The sequence below is a fragment of the Cupressus sempervirens genome, chromosome 3 (genome assembly GCF_028749045.1).
Source record: "Cupressus sempervirens isolate cs-2001-9-10 chromosome 3, ASM2874904v1, whole genome shotgun sequence".
Classification (NCBI taxonomy): domain Eukaryota; kingdom Viridiplantae; phylum Streptophyta; class Pinopsida; order Cupressales; family Cupressaceae; genus Cupressus; species Cupressus sempervirens.
Genome location: NC_143120.1, coordinates 375,832,551 through 375,854,461, shown reverse-complemented (window position 1 = coordinate 375,854,461; position 21,911 = coordinate 375,832,551). Strand labels below are relative to the sequence as shown.

Below are 21,911 nucleotides of genomic sequence, written 5' to 3'. Positions count from 1 at the left end.
TGAGGAGATTTCTTGTATCATTTGGGTTGTCTATTCCATAATGAAGATCTACATCGATGGCTCATTTTATTGGGGGAAAATCAAATTTATTCCACGTGGGTCAACTCTATAATTTTCATGGTGGGTTAACATTCCATGTTATCCCATCCCACATTATTTTTACAATGGTGTGTATTTATTTGTTGTGCTCATGACACATTACAAGGATTCTTCTTTAATACTAAATGACATTCTTTGGCCTTTTTTGCATGACAATTTTGCATCTCCATGTATCATTAATGATTGTAATGATTGAATCTCAGGGGATTTGATTTCTTATAGTTGAGTGCATTTTTTTTCCCCTTCTTGTCGTTTCTATAATAGATTGTATTTCATGATCAAACTTAGTTTTGATATTCATTTATTGTTGCTCTCTACAACTCAACTCCATCTTGGTTGGGGTTTGAACTCCATAGTTTAGATCTAAGTTATGTTTGATCTATAAAGGTAGTTGTAAATATGTTTTTCATTGGCTCTATTTTTTAGTAGATTGGGGAATTCATGATTCTTTTCAAATCCATCTCCTCATTCTTTCTTATTTGCTCATAACCTAGTTTTTGAGGTTCCTCTCTATTCTGATAATGTCTACTTGCAATAGCCTTTTGCTCTATAACTGTATTTCTTGCCTTCCATTAATAAAATAGATTATTTCTTACCCTCTCTTGCCATTCATTAGTCTGTGCAAGTATCTTGCCTCCTTTGAATGTTTCTTTTCTACTTAGATTTATACGTTGAGTTTAGATCCATTGATGGTTGCTCTACTGTAAAAGGTATTTTCCTACAGCATTCAATCAACCCTAAACCCTCATGTGGCATCTTAGAAGGTAGAATAGAGTTAAGAGTTAAGTATATGGCTTTTCATCAATGTGTCAAGCATATAGGGGCAGAGTCATAACCATTTTAATTAGGTACATCATCCCTTTCCCTTTTAGCATTTTATTTTCTACATCTCCTTCTTCCTTTTCCTTCAAAGTAGTAGTTAGGTACATCCTGGGTAAAAGCATAAAGCTTTGTCACCGTTTGTGATATCTTGTACCATTTTGACCGAAACACTTTCGGTTGTAACGGTTTCGACCGTAACGGCTCCGATCATACACACATGGGGGTTCTGCGTGCCTACGTGGTGCATACCATTTTGGGCGAAACCCATTCAGCTAAAAGGGTTATGGCCAAAACCCCAAGCCAGTATAAAATCTGCCACAAACCTCTAGCGGCTATCATTGTTACTGTTGCGGTTCCTAGATGTTTGGAGAGCGGGTTAAGGGTTTCAGCCGTAACCAGTTAGTGGTTTTTTCCTCCTCATTTTTTAATAGTTTTTAAACGTATTTTTTGATTAATAGATGTTAATCGTACTTAAAATAGTTGTTTTTGACGTATTTTGTGAGTGAAATGCTTAAAATTGTTTATTTTTTAATATGTTTAAATTATTTAAATTATTTTAGATTATTTTAGAATGGTATTTAAATTAATTTGTTAGCAAAAATGTAGTTAAGCATAAGATAAAAATGTAGAAAAACATTGATTAAAAGTGTAGAAAAACATTAAGTTAAAATATAGAAAAATATTAGGTTAAAATATAGAAAAACATTAGTTAAAAGTGTAGAAAAAAATTAGGTTAAAATATAGAAAAACATTAGGTTAAAATTTAGAAAAACATTAGGTTAAAATATAGAAAAATATTAGGTTATGAGGTAAACATGTAGAAAAATATTAGTAAAAAATGTAGTAAACCTTTAGGGAACATTATGCAGTTTCTAACATAACCTGGTGGATCTAGAGGTGAAACAATAATATCTTATGGTGAAATTAATTTTGACATTAAATACACCTTCTAACATAACCTTATATTAACTACAATCATAACCCATACCACATTCTAACCATAACATAGGCCCTCTACTAACCGAATGAACCACACTTAGATATTGATGATGTTCATTTTAACAACTAGTTATTGTTAGGTAATAATGATTCTTACATTACCAAATGACACATAACGACCTCATGATACATTTCTAGGTATTTTTATCCATATATATGTTAAGGGGACCTAGGGACTCCTACTAGGTCATTACGTCTGTTATAGGTTGTAATAGGTATTCATATGTTTACTAGAACATAATAGGTATTGTCAGGTAATAATGAGTCTTACATTACCAAACAACACATTACTTGATCACTTATGTCAACTTCATTTTTCAATACGTTATCCATACATGTGTGTCTTGAGGAGACATAGGAGTCGTAATAGGTCATACTATTTTTTTTTAGGTTCTAATAAGTCTTAATATGTATTATTAGGATATAATAGGTCTTATTAGGTAATGATGATTCTTACATTATCAAATGACACATAACGACCTCATGATACATTTCTAGGTATTTTTATCTATATATATGTTAAGGGGACCTAGGGACTCCTACTAGGTCATTACGTCTGTTATAGGTTGTAATAGGTATTCATATGTTTACTAGCACATAATAGACTAACCTTACTATCAACCTTAATAAAACTATATCCCATTTACTTTATTAACATTCTTAGCTCTAATTCAAACTACTAAATTAAGTCATGAGTTCTAAATTGTAAACTAACATTTGCTAACTAAACTCATTTACTTATCTAGTAACAAATTTTTCTATCCCTATGTCCTAACTCTCATCTACACTCCCCATAATCATGAAAGCATTTACATCAAAATTTAGATTTTAGTCAAGAATTATATTTTTTTATTGCATGTATGTACATGTGTACACTTAGTTATCATTTAATCAAGAAATTTTATTTTATTTTTATTTAATATACATGTACATGTACGAATATTTATTTTTCACATTTGCATGAGCACGTTACAATGTACATTAGATATGGTCTCTAAGATAATTTGTTTTAAAATACATAAGTATGTTACATGATTGTTCATTTAGCACCATACATTTAATGTTGTGTATTTATATGTACATGTGTTTCAAATTAAATTTAACTTTTAATTATTTTAATTTAAATAGACTTGTATGTTTATATTTGTATATATATGCATGTGCAGATCTCTAGATATTTATCACTCAGATTGTAGCTTCACATTCATATTCTCATATTTATTTTCATATATACATTATGGAATCTAGTTCTGGGGATCATGCTCCTGCATCCTCGGGGGACGCTAGTGTTCGTGGTGGGGGTCAGAGTGCTCAGTCTAGTACAACATGTAGATCAACCTCCTCCACCCATGATAGATAGCAGTTATTTAGAGATACAGTGGCGAGATTATCTCGTGCTATGCAGGTTTTGGATACCTCTCTTTCCTCTTCTACCACCCTCCCTAATAGGGAGAAGGTCATAGTGATGCGAGAGGATTTATTTCGTATGATTCAGATAGTTGAATCATACAACCCTTTTGATGATATGAGCATTGAGACATTTTATTCTTCTTTATCTCACAGTGTCACTGGCATTGTGAAGTACACACATATTGACACTGAGGTTTCCACCAGCATGGTGAAAACCATATTTCCATCTTATGCAAATCGTTATAGAGTTAGAGGCTACTCTGCGATGAAGTGTACTGATCCACTCATCACACCATTGATGTATCCTCGTTGGTTGGCTACTCATCATAGATGGCCACAGAAGGATGAGTTCCCCCTATATTTCTGCAAACAATTGTTTGTAGAATTTCATTTACACTATGATGTTGACTATACAGATTATCCAGGGCATGTTGGGCAGGGTCAAGGGAGACTTTCTGATAGATTTAGACCCATGGACACTCCTGTGCCTGTTAACAAATGGGAAATGGTGGGTCCAAACCTTTTGGTTATGCCGAGAGGTCCACAGATGGCTACTGCAGGTGAGAGTGTTCCTGATGACACAATTAGGACACAAATTTTTTTGAGCATCACCACCGTCGCCACACAGTTACACAAGATTTCTTCTGATCGATGTACTCGATATATGCTATGATCTCCAAGTACCGCTCCCACAGCTACATCATCTAGCACACCTGTTGATGATGATTATGGAGTTGCAGACATACCTTCTCCTGTAGACATTTCTGCAGTCTTAGAGGTGGATGCATTGCATCGTTTGGCATCATATTTAGCATCTAATCTTTTAGATGCATATCAAGAATTATCTACACTCTCAAGGATTCCACTTCATGACATGAGCTCTTAGATTAGACATATTTTGTCACGTACAGTAGTCCTAGAGGATTCACAGAGGCAGGAGGACATTCCTGCACCTTCTACTACTCCTACTGCTACACAGGCCTAGGCTACAGCACCAGCCCCAGCTACTCAGGACCCTACAGCACCCCCCTACTTAAGATCTCAGTGGCACCATACAGCCTGGTCTATTTACTTCCATGCTTTCAAATCAGGGCCGCACTATTGACTTGGATGTTGATACTATTTTTTCATTACAAGATTTAGATATCAGTCAGATCGGCAGAGCATTACATAATGCTATGGTAAATATCTCTATATGTTTACATTTATTTTTATTATAGTAAATAATATGTCTATATGTTTAAATTAATGTATATGTGTGTGTTTGTGTATGTGTTATAGGGTTTGAGTAATAGTATGTTACGTTTTGCTGATCTGCAGACACCGACATATCCTACACGTCGTGAGTCCCAGGTATGTTACAATTTATATATATATATATATTTGATTTATATACATGTAGATCTTGATATATAATTTTTCTATACACATAATTAAATGGTTCACTTGTTATCATTTGACACAGGGTTTAGATGCAGCTGATAGACCCTTTTGGGGACAAGGCCCAGGATTAGGAGGGGGGATATAGTTGATTAGATCATATGTGGCCTTTTATTTTATTACACACATGTTATGTCTAGATACATATTTATATGGATAGTTTGATGTTTTATATGTTATTTCCATATGCATACATTTTATATCCAGACACTTTGATGTCTTATATGTTATTTTCAGATACATGGTTTATATGGACACTTTGATGTTTTATATGTTATTTCTATATATGTGTTTATATCATGGACACTAAATGATTTTTTATATGTTATTTCCAGATACATGTTTATATGGAGATTTTGATGTTTTATATATGTTATTTCTAGACATTTGATCTACATGATCTATTTTTATACATTTGATATGGGTACATTATATTCTCCAGATATATGCACATGTATGTTATTGATCTTTTAATGTAGACGTCTATTTTATTGATCTTTTGATGTCTTCATCTTTTATGCAACTTATGTATGTGTTATGCACATGTTTCTATATGTTATTCATATTTTCAATAGTCAAGTTTACATGTATATGTATAGTTATTCATCTTAATGCCTTAATCTAAGTGTAATTAACTATATAATTAACTATATTTAGTCTAATTATATTTAATGTAGATCATGTATTAACTATATTTAATGACATGCCTTAATTAACTATAATTAACAACATTTAATTAATAAAATATAATGTACATGTAATATGTAACATAGTTCATATAACATATACATGTAACAACATAACGATTATATACAAACATAAAGAATGTATCATATAAGAACATATAAAGATTATATGTACATACAAATACATACAAATACTAAAAAGGTTGTCTTAAGGGGAGGTCCTAAGAGACCTGGTCTTAAATGAGATATCCATGTCGAATTTAAATAAAAATAACAATACATGTCTAATTTTGCATATGCAAGATAAATGATCCAATGTACAAAAATTTATAAAACAAATATCCTATCAATATTAAATATGAAAGTATAAGAGCTATATAGGCATAACTCAACTAGAGCTCCACAATAAGTACATAGGTAAACTAGAGCTCCACAAACAATGTATTGTTAGGATCCTCTCTACTTTTTATTATCTCTAGAAGTTTTTCATGTTCTTCAATAGGAAATTTCCACTTTTGATTTCCACGACATCCTTTTCTTTGTACTGCTTCAAATTGTAATTTGGTTGCTATAACATGGTTACTGTAGTGTAAAACCTTTTCTCCAGGCTTGTATTCAATAAATTCAATACCACTACCAATTACCCTTGTTTTTTGATAATATTTTCCTTCAATAACAACTAATCCAATTGGATATGACTGTTCATCAGCATCTATAGTTCCTTCTAGCAACTTGTGTTTTTCTTTTGTGCATCTTAAAAGATAATAGTCCACATTTTTTGCATTATCTGGTAAGGCTTGAACTGCAAAAATATCTCCTGCATGTATATAAAAAGATAACTATAAATTAATTTTAAAATAAATATACATGTATATTAATTTATATATATGTATATATGCACACAAACCTGCCACAACTAAATCAGAAATGGACTCATAATCAGCTGAATATACAAGATCATGAATATCAATGTCAATGTCAACATCTTCAAAAGGAGGCTTTCTAACTATCTCCTTCAAATCCCAATGTGAAACATATCCATTCCCAATATTTTCACATGCACTCACTACATTGTCCTTAATGCAGTCATCACAAAAACATGTTTTCTCTCTTACTTCAAGTACTAGAGGTTTATAGTTTCCTATAGTCATCACTTGATGTAAACTTCTAATTCCAAGAATCGTTTGACAATTGTAAGGATTAGATCGATCTATATCTGTTACAAATACAAAAACTAATTGTCATATTTCAAAATAAATATTTAATTAAAAACTCAACTTGATTTGAAAAAGACATTAAAAATAAATATAACTTAGTTCACCTTTCACCTCCCAAAAGTAACGCTTATTGTATTCAGTATCTCGAGTAGCAAAATGAACTTTGCACCATTCAACAATTTGATTTGCGCTCTCTATCCTATTTCCTGTATGTACATAAAATATGCATGTATATATAAAATTTAAAATACATGCTATTAGAGTATTAAACATGTACATTTAAAAAATGCATATATTTACCTGCAAGTTCATGTTGTCGAAGCGCACGTTTTATACATGCTCCTGCTCCATCATGCTCCCCTTTTTCGTGTCCACTTTCAAATAAATTCCATAAAAACTTAACATTGGTTCTAGCATGTTGCATTGCTAACCAATTAAATGCTTTTGCAGATTTGAATTGTCCTATGAATGTGAAACATGATAAGTATCTACAATTATCCAAGTACATATATCAAATAGAAATAGACATGTCCAAATAAATACAAGTTAAAATAAAGTTAAATAAATGTGTAACTATTTCGTGTATACTAACCTACACATCCATCAGACCAAATTCAGTGCTCTGAAACATTTATTCCATGATTTCTGAGATCTTCAGAGAACATTGCAAAACAATGAGCCACATAACTCCTGTCATGAACTTTATCATCACTAATATAGAAATGAACCTCTTTGATGATGATGTGTTCATTTTCATCCAATCTTTCTATCTGATCCACCTCAAATTGTGCTTGTCTATAGGTCACTTGCACAAATATTGCAACTTGTTCAGAATGATAATATTGGCTTTGGAGCTCTGTATGAGGTGCAAATGTATAATTCTCAAAAAAATCTACAATTGAAAGTATACAACCAGGTGGAAAACAATTTTTGGAATCACGAAACTATTTAGCTTGCCATCGTGCACCATGACAATGTTGGATATGTGGATATATCAATGGACAGAACTTGGCCATGAACTCATTATAATGCAATTCACTCTCCTTCAATACAATTTTTTTGGATTCATCCCCTCTATTATTTTGGTATGTCTCATATTCATATCTCATCCATGAAACTAGGGTGGATTCATTAATATTCTCAACTTGCATAATTTCAAAAAATTTGTGTAAATCTGCACAATCTTCACACTGATTTTTGATGCATTGCACTTTGAATTCATCTAAATCTTCTAATTTATCACATAATATGGACCTCACAAATTGTGTTGTACTACTAGGGATGACCAAATTAGGATCAAGTATTTCCATAACTTTTTAAAATGATTGCAAGTGTAGACCAAATTCAACATGATTTCTACAACAACAAGTTTCTCGCATCTTATTTATGCATACAAAGGAAGGACGCAAACTCTCAAACATTCTCTGACATATTTTGACATTTGAAAATTCTTGTTTGAATGCTTCAAAAAGTTCACTTTGAGTTATATCTATGAAATGTTTTAGATGTTCAATTTTGGCCCCTATTTCTTGATCTTTAATTTGTATAGTATCACGCCTGTTGGAAGAAACATGAGAATGTGTGGTCCAAAATTCAATAACTTGTCTTTTTACTTCTTCAGAAATCCTGTCTTTTCGAGGAACTCTACAAATATTCACCCAGTTATTCTCAATGTTATCATCTAGCATATTTCTCCTCTTGATGTATCTCTAGATAGTTCTTCTAGATATATGTAGTACATCAGAAATTGCACGTACCTATTTTCTAGGTGTCAATTTTCTACTAGATATAGTAGTCATCAATGCTCTACGTGCATTACTCAAATCACCTCCTAGAGTTGTGTTGTCAATTTTTTTATAAGCATTTTGCAAATTTTCAACTATTGTTTTATTAATATTATGGGCATGGCTTTTCCTGTTATCAACACCCAACAACTCTAAAACAGGTCTCATAGCTCTTCTCCTAAATAACTTGACAAATAATTGTGCCTATCCAAATATACTTTTATCCTTGAAATATTCATCTCACATGTTCTGACAATGCTTTTTGATAGTGTTATCATTTATCATATCTTTAGATAGAATTTGGTTTAAAAGTAGTTCTTCATCTAAATCCATCAAATTTTTTATGCTTTCTAATTTGTCTCTATCAATAGAACTGTCAATTTCTTCCTCTTCATTACTTTCATTTTCTTCATGAATCTCATCATGTTCAAGAATTTCAGTAGGTTGGTTTTGAGCATTTTTTGTATGGCCTTTCATTTTGTCATCTCTTTTTCTATCATATTTCCTTGATCTTTTCCTTTTACTACCCATTGAATATTTCAATCTATAGAAAAAAAATTTAAAAAATTTAGATTTCACTAAATATCAGATAATGGTTCAATATATAATACATAAAAATAAAAATAATTAGAAGAGAAAAAAAGCACCTTCAAAATATTCGATCCTTTGCAATATTGATTAAATCCGCAAAACAATTGTTGAAAATTGCTTCAAAATTAATTATTTTTTGCAAATCTTCTTCCAATTTTCGTTGTCCCTATATATTTAATTTTTTTAAAAAGGGAAAACAATATTTTTTATATCAAATAGTCACATTAACCGCTAGCAGTTTCTCATGCCGATAGGGTTTGGGCTGAAACAGTTTCGGCCGAAACCATTATGACCAAAATAGTTCTAGCCGAAACAGTCTATGTGCCAGCCTATGTGGCAGCCAAACAAGCAAAAATTAGAACTTCTATAAACATCTCACTTTGAAGGCCAATTTGACCTACTAAATTGAAGTATTTTTTAAAACTAAAAATATACTTTTGTAGTTCTCGGAGTCACGATTATGATTGTATAATTTTTTTAAAGTTTTGATTATGAATAATTTGTTATAGTTTGAAAATATTACAAGTAGGTGTCTTAAGATTCAAGAAGATGTCTATTCAAAAATAAGAAAAAAATAGTAAATCATGTTAAAAAAATTTATTTCTTTTATGGTGCACTAGAGGAGAGAGTCTTCTTCAAGAATATGTAATTTTTTTTAAAAATATGTAGATTTGATGGAAAAATTTTGACAGGAGAAAAAAACTGTCTATTTTTGATAACTTTGACTTTGACCAATTATAACTTCAAAAATATTAGCCAAATTTCAATTTTTCTTTTTTGGTGCACCAGGTATACATGTTAACTCTAACATATTCCAAAATCAAACCAAAATATGAATATTTGCATATATTTGTTTGACGAGAAAAAAACTCTATATTTTTAGTATTTTTAAAAAATTCAAAAATACACTTTAAAAATTCAAAAATAAATAAAATTTTCACTCAATTTTTTTAAAAAAAATTATAGACATAAACTTCATCCAATTTTACACATTTTATTAGTTTACATCATCTTCAAATTCTAAGCACAAATGCCACTTTTATTTCATTAAAGTTGAAGACTTTAAATTCTGATATCACTTCTCCTTTATAAAAGGTGACACAGGTTTGTGCCTTTACCCTCTTGATTGTAAGGAAGCTAGCCTTCTCTAGAAACTCAATCTTATAGTTCAAGTCCCACAACTTGGAGATTGTTTCCATGTTACACAAAGTTTCCTTTAGGTCAAACTTCAGGTGAGGGTGCAAACTTTTTTGATAGCAATTTTGACACACCTAGTGGGACAATCATTTTCAACTGCACAAGTCCACTAGAAGCCAATCTAATCTTATACATTAAGAATTTGGGTGTTATTCCCAATGAAATCAGCCTTTAGAGGCATTTGATCAAACACCATGGCTACTCTACAATAATATTTTGGTGTCAAGTCTAGTGCTATTATGTAAGATCAAGTTTGGTCTTTCATGTTTTTTCAAGATATACATCATGGAGGAGATCGATGAAGATGAAAAATTTTGGGATGAGCTAGAAGTTTTTATCTCATCTATAGATAGAAATACATCATCTCCTACATGCAAGAATCATGAGTTATATTTGTAACAAGTGGATACAAGCATGTTACCAGCTACACTACCAAGGCCAAACCCTACTAGCCATAAAGATTTAGAGGTTGTAAAGCACAAAAATGAGGTCAAAGCTAATTTCTTGGACCTGCAACCATCAAGGGGATACCCCATAAGGCATCTAGCCCTACAAAAATGCAAGTTTCCCCTAGTCATGCTTATTCTAGAGCATGAGGGAGAGTTCTACAAGGAAGAGAAAGCATGTTTTGCTCAAAATTTTGGTGTCTGAGCACTAGAGAGCTTCATTTTTCTCAGCATTGGGAAGGTGTTTCAAAGTGTAGTAGTATTCTTTTCATATTGGTTGATTTATCTAGCTTCCCATGTGCATGGAAGGAAAAATTAGCTTGGAAGGAAGGGAAGCTATTTCAACAAGCCAATTGTACATAGTAGAGTAGGAGTTTTTTGCTTTCCAACAAGTGCACAAGAACATTTGCTCCCTTTTTCGAAGATCCCCAGAGTTGTTTTATTTTTTGCTAGTTACAGAATTTTGTGAAGTTACAGGTAGGATAATGCATCAATTCTTGGTAGTGACTCTATGCCCAATAGTTTCTTAAGGTCACTAATCTATGCTTAGCAAGAAAGCATCCCCTCTGAGTCACCAAGAATGTTGGCCATTTTTGCCCCCCAATCAGCCCATCATTGATAACCAATCAAAGAGATCTTTAATGGGATAGATTCTTTTATCTATGTTAACATGCTTTTTAGTTGGGTTAACATATCATGTTAACTTAGTTTCTTCATGAGCCAAGTTGGCTCGATTCATTCATTGGCTGAGCTAGTTCAATTTTCTCTTCGACCAAGTTGGCTTGTTTTCCTTAATGTGTTGAGTTGTAGGTTAACACACATTTTTTGTTAGGGTTAATGTTTTTGTGCTAACCATTTTTTCCATTTTAGAGAGTGACTTTTCTACTCTTTCCAAAATAGAGAAATTTTCTGTTTTGGAAGGCTTACCTTTTTTCTTCCACAAAATCATGAAATTTGTTGTTGTCTCTTCCATCATGCATTTTGTGAATGTCCTAACCAACAGATTCATGCCACATGGCAGATCCTTATTATGATGGGCTACTTTTAATTAGACAGTTCTTATATTTTCACATTTTCTTCCCTTTTTCTTGCAAAGATACAATGGTCATCATATCTAGAAGCTTCTTTGGATATTTTGAGTGTATCTCAGTTGTCCATTCATTATAAAGTTGATCTTGATCTATAGTTGGGTTTTAATCACTTGTTGAGGAGATTTCTTGTAGCATCTAGGCCATCTATTCCATAATGAAGATCTACATTGACAACTCATATTATTAGGGGAAAATCATATTTATTCCACATGGGTCAACTCTATAATTTTTGCGGTAGGTTAAGATTGCATGTTATCCCATCCCACATTTTTTTGACAAGTGGTGCAAATTTATTCGTTGTATCTAGGACATGTTACAAGGACTATTCTTTAATGTTGAACAACATTTTTTGGCCTTGTTTTCATGATAGCTTTGCATCTCCATGCCTCATTAATGATTGTAATGATCAAATCTTAGAGGATTTGATTTTTTATGACCAGGTGCATTTGTTTTGCTCTTCCTATCACTTCTACAATAGATTGTATTTCACAATTAGATTTAGTTGTGATATTCATTTATTGCTAATCTCTATAACTCAACTCCACCTTTGTCAGCATGTGAACTCCATAGTTTAGATCTGAGTTATGCCTCATCTATAAAGGCAATTCTAAATATGTTCATTGTTGGTTTTGGTTTTTAGTAGATTGTGGAATTTGTGATTGTCTTTGAATCTTTCTCCTCATTCTTGCCTATTTTCTCATAACCCAACTTTTGGGGTTCCTCTCTATTTTGATAATGTCTACTTGCAGTAGCCTTGTTCTCTATAATTGTATGTCTTGCTTTCCATTAATGAGATAGATGGTTTCCTACCCTCTCTTGCCATTCATTAGTTCATGCAAGTATCTTGCCTCCTTTGAATGTTTCTTTTTTGCTTCTTTAGATTTATATGTTGAGTTTGGATCCATTAATGGTCATTGTATTGTAAAAGGTATTTTTCTTTAGCATTTGATCAACCCCAAACCCTCATATGGTTTCTTAGAAGGTAGAATAGAGTCAAGAGCTGAGTATTTTTCTTTTTATCGATGTGTCAAGCATATAGGGGCAAAGTCATAACCATTTTAACTAGGTGCATCACCCCTTTCCCTTTTAGCATTTTATTTTCCTACATCTCCTTCTCCCTTTTCCTTTAAACTAGTAGTTAGGTACATCATAATTGTAAGGAAGTTGGCCTTCTTTGAAGACTCAATCTTGCAATTCAAGTCCTACAGCTTGGAGATTGTTTCCATGTTACATAAAGTTTCCTTTAGGTCAAACTTTAGGTGAGGGTGAAAATTTTGGTGATAACACTACCCTCCATAGTTTTTATTAGGTGGGTATTAAAGTGGAAGAAAAGTTGGAAAAGAAACAATACTCAAGTACTAGGGGTAGAGGAAGAGGCAAAGATTCTAGAGGTGGACATAGAGGAGGTTCTAATGGGAGAAGCCATGAGAATAGATTCCAAGGAGACTCCAAGGTTGTTGAACAAGCACATGAACCTAATAGCAGGGGTAGTTATGGAAAAGGAAGAAGTTTTTCGAGGAAGACCAAGTAGATTTTGAAGAAGTTCTCACTTTTCTTTCATGAAATTTTACAATTGTGGAAATTGGGTCACCCTTCTTATAGACATATTGATAAGCCATCATCTTCACAAGGGGAGGAAAAGATAACATATGTGCAAGAGGAGGACTATCCTAAACATTCAGAGGTGAACTTAGATTCAAAGAAAGGTGAAAATCTAATTCTTAGAAGGGTATTGATCAAAGAACCTACCAAGGATAAGCACAAACAAAGGAGGGATATTTTTAGGGTCAATTGCAAGATACTAGGAAAAGTATGTAGGGTCATAATTGATTTAGGGTCTATTGATAATGTCATCTCAAAGGAGGCAATCCAAAAGTTGAACCTTACCAAGATACCTTATGAATGTCTATATAGAGTCACTTGGTTAAACAAGGGGCAAAACATATTGGTTAATGAGAAAGTATGGGTTGAGTTCTCCATAGGAAAGTATCAAAATATAATGCTTTTTAATGTTACCAATGGATGCATTCCATCTATTGTTTGGTAGACCATGGCAATATGACAACAAGGTAGTACACCATGGCAAGGAGAACAAGTACTCATTAAAGAAGAATGGAGTAACTTATAAGATTCATTCTTTGATAGAAGAAGATGTAGTGTAGAAGGTAGAATCCAATACACTTTTGATGAATGGAAAGGAATTCCTAAAAGATTTTAAGGAAGGAGGAGTTGGCTATGCCATACTAGTGAAACCTAAGGAGGAGGAGTCACCTCAATAGTCACCTATGCCAAAAGAAGTGAAGCAATTGTTAGAACAATTCAAGGACATTATTTGTAAAAGTACCCCAACTAGATTGCTACCAAAGAGAGAAATATTTCATCAAATTGACTTTGTACTAGGGGCATCATTTCCTAACAAGGTAGCATACAAGATGACACCAAAAAAAAAACAAGTAGATAGCAAGGAAAGTTCAAGAGCTATTGAACCAAGGGTTTATTAGGAAGAGTGTAAGCCCATGTGTTGTCCCAATGGTGTTGGCTCCTCAGAAGGGAGGTAAGTGGAGAATGTGCATTGATTCTAGGGAAATAAATAGTATAACTATTAGATATAGGTTTCCCATTCCTAGAATAGATAATTTAATGGATTGCTTAGGAAGTGCTAAATACTTGTCTAAGATTGATTTAAAAAGTGGATACTATCAGATTAGGATGAAAGAGGATGATGAATGGAATTCAGCCTTTAAGACCACAAAGGGGCTATATGAGTGGTTAGTAATGTCATTTGGGCTTTAAAATGCACCTAATACTTTTATGAGGGTGATGAATGAAGTTCTAAAGGACTATATAGGAGTATTTTTGGTATTATACTTAGATGATATCCTCATCTTTAGTAAAACAAAGGAGGAACACATGAAGCACCTAGAGCTTTTATTGAAGAAACTTCAAGAGGACAAGCTCACCATAAACCTTGAAAAGAGTGAGTTTATGAAACAATAACTAGTCTACCTAGGATTTTTAATATCATAGGGTAACTTGAAGATGGTAAACAGAAAGGTTGAAGCCATTCTAAGTTGGCCTACTCCTAAGGTACAGACTGAATTCATAAGTTTTCATGGGTTGGCTCAATTTTATAGGAATTTTAGAAGAATATTTAGTGAAATTTGTGCACTAGTCCTTGACACTATAAAAGGAGGACTTAAGACAAAGTTTGTGTGGAACAACAAAGCCAATGAAGGTTTTGAGAGATTGAAGAAGGAAGTGGCTACCCAACCTATACTAGTATTGCCAAGTTTTGATAAGCCATTTAGTGAAATGTGATGCAAGAAACATTGTGGTGGGTGCAATCCTAAGTCAAGAATGCAGGCTATTGGTATTCTTTAGTGAGAGGTTAAATGAGACCATGTCTAGGTACTCATCTAATGACCTAGAACTATATTTTTTTAGTGCAAGCCCTTAAGAAGTGGAGGTACTACCTATTACCTAAGGAGTTTATGGTTTACACTAGTAACCAAGCCTTAAGTTACATCAACACTCAAGATAAACAAAGTTTGAGGCATATCAAGTGGATGGAATTACTAAAGTCCTACACCTTCACCATTAAGAACAAGAAGGGAGTTAATAATAAGGTTGTAGATGCACTTAGCAAGAGTTACTCACTTCCCAAGAAATATAATTGTAGAGTAGTGGGGTTGAGGAATTGAAAGACCTCTATAAAGGAGATGCAAACTTCTTAGAGATCCAAAAGGTATGCATTGAATTTGATAATCATTTTCATCATGAATATGTTGACTACACATTACAAAATTATTTACTTTTTAAGGGAAAACAATTATGTGTTCCAAGAGGCTCTATGAGGGAGAATCTCATTAAAGAAAGACACAATAGGAGTTTGAGTGGGCACTTTGGGTTGAACAAGACTCTAAACTTAGTAGAGAGGTTCTACTATTGGCCTAAGCTACAAAAGGATATAAGGAAATATGTGGATCAATGTGGAGTGTGTCAGAATGAAAAGGGAACATCATCAAATGCAGGTCTCTACCAACAATTTCCCATCCCAAATTGGCCTTTGGAGTGCATCAGAATGGATTTTCTAGTAGGTTTACCTAGGACACCAATTGGGTTGAATAGTGTGTTTGTGGTAGTGGATAGATTCGCTAAGATGAGTTACTTTATCCCATACAAAACAACGCATGATGCCAACCACATTGCCCACTTTTTCTTTAAAGAGATAGTAAGGATACATGGGCTGCTAGTAAGAATAGTTGCAAACAAAGATGTAAAGTTTATGGGCCAACTTTTCCCATAGCTTTACATATCATCCCCAAACTAGAAAATAGTGGTAATTAATTGGGTACTTGGTAACTTGCTAAGATGTTTGACTAAGGAGTATGGACAAGGATGGGAACAAGTCATTCCTTAAAAATAATTTTCCTATAATGATAGTACATATAGAACTACTGGCAGGAGCCCATTTGAAGTGGTGTAAGGATTACATCCAAGAGGAGTTCTTGAGCTAAGAGACTTCAAGGGATATGAGGGATTAGTGGTCATGCTGATGACTTTTCTCAATCATTGAGAGAGGTACATGAGAAAATAAAGAAGAACCTAATGGAGACCACTCAAAAGTTGAAAGCTAAGAGAGATGAAGGGAGAAGAGACCTACAATTTGAGATAGGGGACATGGTGATGGTATTGTTAAACAAGGATAGACTACAAAAAGGCATACCAAGTAAGCTAAAAATGAAAAGGATTGGACCATGCAAAGTGTTGTCTAAATATGGTCCAAATGCCCACAAGGTGGAACTACCCAAAGAGATGTCCATCTCTCCTATCTTCAATGTAAAGGATTTGATCAAATACAGGGGACCAAAGATGGGTGAAGAGCAATATAGCATTGAGGTGATTAAGGATGTGGAAGATCTCAAGATACTTGATCATAACAAACCCTAGGTTGACAAGATTCTAGATTCAAGTGTGAAGAAAAGACTAGGCACAAGACATATGCTAAGAACCTAGTGAAATGGAGACACTAACTAGACTCAGATTCTACATGGATAGAAGAAATTGACTTTGAGAAGCATGAAATTAATATGAATTTCTTAACACTACAAGTTCCTTAACCTTTTTTTGCAGGGGGAGAATGGTATAGGAGCACCCTAGAGTCTTGTTTAGATTCTATTTCATTTTCATCTTATAGGTGGTTCTAGCCAACCACAAAGGTAATAAGGAATAGGATAGAGTCCCAAGAGAGGTGTGATGTGTGTTTGTAGAGAGGGGTTCTTAGAAGTTTTGTTTGTGATCTATTTCAATAAACCTAATGCTAAGCCCTAGAAAAACCAACATGGTCAACATGGATCATAGGTTGACCAAATCTCCAAAATGGAGTGTGAATAATACATATGATGCTTTTAGTGTTCTAAGGACTAGATGATGTTATGTGGGTTAAATTTTTCATGGGAAGATAGTAGAGATGCAAAAATGCAAAAATTTGTAAAGTTGCTCATGACAACTTTGCAATTTTGCAAACAAAATTTTCCTAAAATCTAGAAAATAGATCTAAAGGGTCCCTAACCATAACCTTAGGGTCTAAACACAAACTTTTGTCATATTCAAGGTTGTAAAAACCCTATTCTAGGAGTTATTTTTTATATTAATTGGTTGGTATTGGGAAAAGGCATCGGCTTGTTGTCCACTGGTTTGTTGTCCTAAACAGTGCTAGTCATGTAGAAATGAGTCCTGCTTGAATTCCCATGGTTTAAATTCAATGAACACTTGGAACAAAGAAAGGGACATTATAAATAGTTTAAATATGTGTTTTGAGTTTTTTTTTTCATGGGAGCTATTTTTTCCAGCAAGCTTTAGGCAAGTATAGAGGCATTCTAGCTAAGAGTTTGTACAAAACAGTAGTAAGAAAGCTTGCAAGATTGATTAGTCTATTCCAATAAATGGTAGGGGTGGATAAGGGGATGTCACCTTGATAATTTTATTCAAGGAGAGGATTAGTGTATTTGAATAGAGCAATCAAAAGAAGCCAAAAACCTAGACCGGTTCTGATGCCCTAAAAACCCAAGAAAATTGGGGTTTGGTGAAAGATCTATGTATAGACACTTTGGGGAACTACGAAATATTGAAGCCTAGGAATTCCTAAAAAATAATCCCTAAATATTTGGCATTTGGTTTGGATAAGTTAGGAGATATCCCAAGATAACTAAATTTTGGAGGCCTAATTGGGGCAAAAAGGCTATAAGACCTACAACTTGATAAGTAAGAACTCAATGGAAAAACCAAAGAGGAATTAATCCAAGGGGGAAAAGATGGATTGAAATCAAATATGGAATAGAAAGGATACCTATTTGTGGTCCCAAAGACAATTGGGGGACCTAGTGGCTAAGTTGAACCATGAGTTCATAGTCAAATTCAAGAACATAATTAGGATTTTGAAGTTTGTAAAGAGCTCTATAAGGGGAAAATAGATCTTAGGAGTAATCTCTGAGTGGGGTAGAATGGAATACCCTAGATATGCAAAGGAATAGGTCTTAGGAATAGAAATAACACTCTTGAGTGATAGTGCTCCCTAACAAAAACTCATGCGGCTTCCCTCCTATGGTAACTAAGCTTTGACCACCTTGTTTGCTCTATATGTAGTGTTTTCGACCAAAATGAAGACGTTTTCATCTTGAGGGTATTGAATGTGTAGGAGACAATCCTATGAACTATGTATAAAAATTAGGTATAACCAATCTGATAGGTTGTGCACTATGACTCTATGTACCTTTTTTTTTTTGTAATCTCTATCCAATTTTCTCTCAATAATCTTCCCCTTCTTAGTGGCAAAATAAAGTTTCCTAGGTTGGTAAATATGTACACCCACAATCATAGAGTTGGAAGTACCTCATTATGGTTGTATCTTAAGTATTTTCTCATCTTGAATAACCTCATCTCATAATGTTCTACTATTATGTTTCCCTTCCTAATCTCGTGGAACTCATTCTCTTGATTCTCTCTCTACTAAGAAGATGCAAACATTTCTCTGAGATTCTCCTTGAATATCTCTTAGGTGATATCTATTAGACTAATTTTGAGCTTCTACTCCTCTATTATTTAACAAGTGGAAGCATAAACTAGAAGGTGTGTCACTACACAACTACCTCTCAAGTTGCTTGCATATGGATGCATAGCAATGAAACTCTTTAGATCCAACAACCAAGTCTTGGCCTTACTGTTGCCACCCTCTATATCAAAGAAAGGAATTTGATACTACTAAAGGCATCTCATCATGTCCAATTTTATGGTGTCCTCATCATCCCCAAATTTACCACACTTTTGCATCCTTATAGAAATGGGTGGTGTATGAGAATTTTCATGCTCTCTTATCTACTCTTCATGCTTAGACATGTTGAAGTCTCCACCTTTTGATTTCTCTAGCTATGAACCCCCATGTTGAGAACTCCCAATTTGATGTTCCAACCAATCTATAAGGTCTAAAAAAAAGGGTAGTAATGCCTCTACTCCACCATGTGTCTCTCTTTATATCTCCCCTTCTTTCTAATGTTCTTCCTTGTGATTTTCCTCATGTTTCTCTTTGTGTTCATTCTAGTGGGAATTCTATCAACAATGATCTCTTCCATGTCTACTATAGGAGGCATCATTTAGGGACAAAAAGACACAATTTAGAGCCACACAAAAGTGTGCAAGACTATATCATAATCACAAACCATTTAGTTACAAGTATCAATACATGTAAAGGCTTCAATATTAAAATATCATAATGAGAGCATAACACAAGGATCCCAATGTTGCAACATAGGCTCTACCAAATATAATGCCTCGCTGGAGATCCTTAGAAATAAGACTAAACATGTACCAACATTTTTTTGTTAAACAATACATCATAGCATGTATACAACAGATATAAGATCACAATAAAAGACACAAACCAACCAACCAAAGATCCCCAAGAATTCATTGCATGCAAATGCATACTTTCCATCTATGAGAATTAATTGATATATAATTTTTATTTCATTAAACATACTAACATTTGATGCAATATTCAATTTATGTTCCAAATGCATGATCCTAAGTGATTAAGCTATACAAGTTTATTTTCTAGATTAAATTGTAGAAAGATTATGATAGCATCCAAAAATAACATTGAAATATCCAATATGTGATCTATACCAAATTGGGAAGAAGTAAATCACAAAAGGTTACTCAAATCACTAGGTTACATACTATCAACAAGTTGATAAATGTCCTATGTTTTAGGAATGATGATTGTCTATCAACATCATATGATAAAACTCCAAAAGTTGTGAGATAAACTAGTGAATGACATGCAATACTCATATTATGGAAGTCTTAACTAGGAGAGACAACCTTCTATATTACATGATGAAACTCCAATAGTCATTGATATAACTCCCAATTTTATACAATAACATGTGAAGTCTCGTCACACCATATGATTTGTTTCCTATATGAGGTATGACTAAGTACCTATATTAGATACAAGAAGCTAATATAATCAACAATATAAATCAAGACTCCACACCATAGAGTATCAGATACACACATCTCAAGGAATAGGAACTCTATTGCATAATAAAGAAAATTATATTTCAAATACATATAACATTCCTTTATACAAAATACCACTCTAATCCATTGCAGTGATAATACAACATCATGATATAATATAACCATCAAGTAAAATCATAAATCACAAGAGACATACTTCAAAGTAACACTAAAGAAACCAAGTGAGCATCAAGATCCAATCTTGAAGTTATAAGATCATATTTGTACTATAATCCCTAGTAATGGTATATGCAGTGATTACCCTAAACCACGGCAAACTCTTAGGTCCACCCTACCATGCTCATGGGGATAACAACCTAGCCATAATCACATAAGACAAATTTCATATATGGCTTACACATCTACCAATTAGTGCATGACAACATGATGCAAGGTAAAATGGGGAATGGTGTAATGAAATCACTCTCCAAACACCTTGCTAGAGTTACACATAGAGGCACAATGAAAATATGGAAGAACAAGCAATTATCTTCATTCTAATGTAGATATGCTAAGAAAAAATTCTTATAATGAGCCATGCATAAGACTGACCTAGTTGTAGTCATTATAATAGAATTAGAATGAGAAATATTAGAAGCTCATGCCATCTAGTTCAATTGTCTATCTATCTTAATTTTCTAAATTCCTACTATTTACTTTCATCCTAGATAACAAATATATAGCAATTAGGACACAAAATTTGGCTAACAAATACAATTATTATAAAAGTAGAGGTCTTTTTCCAGAGGAGAACCAGTGACTACACAACCAAGAAAACAAACATATATGAGCATAGAGATAGGTCCACACATGATACAAGATATCCCCAATGCCACAATATATTTCTTAATCATATGAACTCTATTGACATTGATATCTACATGTTACTTCATATACAAGAAAAACAAATCCTTGAGCAAAGATGAAGGATAACTCCCACACAAAGTGAATTTAAGTTTTGTAGACATAGAGAAAGGATCCAAAATACATCCACACTAAGTAACCAACTATGTAGAAGGAATAAACATGAACAAGGGTTGTCCCACAAATAGAAGACTAGATAAAAAATAAAGGAAATATTTTTGTTTGATGCAATATTGCAAAAGAACCCAAGATTCTCATGCATTAGACACCTAGAATAATTAAAGACTGATGTACAGATTAGGAACTTCTAATTCTTTAAACATAACTATAAAGATAAAACTCAACTTGAAAAATCCATGAGTTGTTTTCAACTGATTTATCATGCCACTGAACTAAATATTCCTTGTAGTATTTTCCTCTAGTACTCTTTCTCACTTTGGTATTCAAGATTCATTCAATCCCTTATGTGTTCTTCTTAGAATAATCAAGATTATTAACTACTTCTTTAGTAGATTCAAAGTTCTCATAAATGTCTACAATGTTGGTGAAATTTCCATGTCCACAAGTATCTCAACCTCAAAATAAGCATCTCCACTATTAGATTTTCTCAAGATCTTACAAGGCCCAAACTTCTTCATCTTCATCTTACTGTACATACCAATTGGAAATATTTTCTTCTTCAAGT

At 33.2% G+C, this 21,911-nt stretch overlaps 1 long non-coding RNA gene across 1 annotated transcript in view; it reads left to right on the top strand.

Moving 5' to 3' along the window:
• Positions 1-5,104, top strand: part of LOC149566560 (uncharacterized) — a 70,917-nt gene extending 65,813 nt beyond the window's left edge. Inside the window, exons 2-3 of the long non-coding RNA XR_016362219.1 lie at positions 4,612-4,683; positions 4,796-5,104. This is a non-coding gene — a long non-coding RNA (uncharacterized LOC149566560). The remainder of the gene's footprint in view (positions 1-4,611; positions 4,684-4,795) is intronic.
• The last annotated feature ends 16,807 nt before the right edge of the window (positions 5,105-21,911 follow it).